The following is a 2,622-nucleotide window of genomic DNA, read 5'->3' on the forward strand; positions in this document are numbered from 1 at the left end:
ATTCAGGACGATGGAACACGACAACCGCCGCCCCCGTTCATAATTGACGAAGAGCCATATTACATGGTTGAGGCACTACTTGACCATCGTGATGTGAAAATCCGAGGTGGAACCGGCAAAACACGTCGAGAATATCTGGTTAAATGGGAAGGCTATGACTCCAGTCATAACACCTATGAACCGGAAGATTCCCTGCGTCAATCCGTTCCCTTGGCCGAAGCTATTGACGACTATGAACGACGGTTGGCGGCAAAGTCCGGGCAACCTACACCAAAAAGGAAAGTGGTCCTGACCACCCCTCCTTCGGTAGCACCCCGGAACAGCACCCCAGAACAACCGAAACGGAAAGCACCTGCTCGCAAGAAAAGGTGACGCTCCCGGGACGGTTCGCTTCTGAGGGGGAGGGATGTAGCAAGCTACATTTACCTTAGAATATCTTTAAGCTATTAAAGCTTAATCACAGTAACGGTACGGTCCCGTATTTACGAACCATACTCGTTAACTGTACGAACTCACTTTCTGGTACGCTATCACAACCTAGCGTACGGCACCAAGACTCCAGGAATGGAGATGGCGGCAGGTGGGCCGCATTTAAGCCACCCAGGTGAAGTGCTTCGGCCAGACACTTAACGTATCACTATACTAGTGTTCAGGGTTCAAGACCTTGCTGTCACCGTTCTCGACGTATGTCTTCGAATCCCGACTTCCCTTGTCTCTTCTCACGCCTAACGCTGGGTCGCCAATCGTGGACGAGACCCTCTACTTCCGCTAAAACAGCTAAGGTAAGAGACGGCTGTTACACAACCGCGCACAGACTGACCCACCGGCCACAAATGCGACGGATCCCTCAACAAACGCTGACGGACGCCCACTGAAGGAATGGACGATAGACACGCGAGAATGCCAAACATGTGCCCGCTAAGGGTTGACTAAACGGCCAACTAGGGCTTGAACTGAACACCGGCTCTGCAATAACGACCGCTCCACGCGCCCAGGGCACTGACAGCAGGGATACGGATGACGAAACCCAGCACGACAAACAGCAAGGTCGGGCCACCTCCGAACCAACAGGTACAACGGCCAACTGTTCAAATCTTCCACACAGCACCTGCAATAAAGGCCAACACAAAGAGAGTCTGACAGAGCCACGGAGTGCTGCAAATGCAACCAACTACTGTAAAAAACGCCGCCAGCAGGGGCTGCCTCCAGCACAGGGCGCTCTTGGTTAACCGAGCAAGACATACACGGAGCTCACGGAGTTCACGGAGCTCATGGCACTGAAAATAAGGCTGAGCAGCACGGGCTTGGATAAAGCTCTTGGCAGCTAGGAACTGACCCCACAGGAGCCCGACATAAACGGAGTCAGAAAGAGCCCCAGCCTACCGCGACACAGAAAACGCACAAACACAGCGATGCAAAACTGCCAGGTCTTAGCACCAACCCTGGGACAAGGTAACCTGGCAACCGGCAAAGACATGCGGAATGGACCAACCCTAGGCCGGCGAGCGACAGCTGCGATACCAACAGGTTATCAAAGACCGGGGATGTCGCAACGGACTGCAGATCCAGCGAGAAACCGGGACCTATTCCGCGCCAAAGGTACTACTCGAATGTAGTCCCAAATCCAGCGGGGTTGGAACCAGCGGTACCACCGGATACCAAGCAAGTGAAACCGCTCCGAAATCACGAGAAACCAAACGCAGGTTAACACCAAGCGACGAAAAACCAACTACCTGCGCGGTGCCTAAGGAGCGCACACACGACAAATCCCTACCTATTCGCTCCACATAACTGCATAACTGCTCCCCTGGCGCAAAGCAACTACGGCGTTCCCTCAAAGATGGTCCCATAACAAATAACGCGGCCCACGGGGAAGGGTGAAATGCTAGGAAAGCGCTCCCAGCGGGGCACACACGCGAACCGAACTTGCAGCGCCTCACGGAACGACCGAGTGCTAAGCAAAGCGCCCACATGAAGATTGCACCCGCACTGCTACGACCTGCCAGGAAGGGGGTGGTAGATAGGTGCTCGACCCACCCTCGCCCGGCGCAAACAGCTCCGTATTCGACGGCAGGAACACAAGGTCAACCGCCAACTCCATCAATTGTTGCCACCAAGGTTGGGCCGTCCAGTACGGCACGACTAGGGTGAGGCACGCTCCCTCCTCGCGCACTTTCTGCACCACAGCGAGCAAGAAGTCGGGGTCCAAGGGTGGGCAGCCATATGCATTAAGCCCTGCCCAAGATTGCAAGAGAGCATTGACCCCCGACGAACCCGGACAATGGTGGCGAGAAAAGAAAACCGGGAGGTGCGTGTTAATATGCGTGGCAAACAAGTCGACATGGTGCGGACCGAAGCGGTGCTCCAAAAGGCGGAAAAACCGGGGATGCAAGCGGTAATCATCACGGTCTACCCAACGCGAGGCTTCATCTGCCTCGTTGTCAGCACTAGCCACACGCTCGACTTGTAGAACAATACTATGCTTCTGCATGAATTCCCATAATAATTTTAGTTCGGCATGCAGAGCTGCCGAGCGCGAAGAAAGACGCCCTAGCACTGCTTGCGTGCACGTGTTGTCCTCCCTAATTAACACAACACGCTGCTGAACGAACGGGAGGAAGG

The sequence above is a fragment of the Volvox carteri genome, assembly GCF_000143455.1.
Source record: "Volvox carteri f. nagariensis unplaced genomic scaffold VOLCAscaffold_20, whole genome shotgun sequence".
NCBI lineage: Eukaryota > Viridiplantae > Chlorophyta > Chlorophyceae > Chlamydomonadales > Volvocaceae > Volvox > Volvox carteri.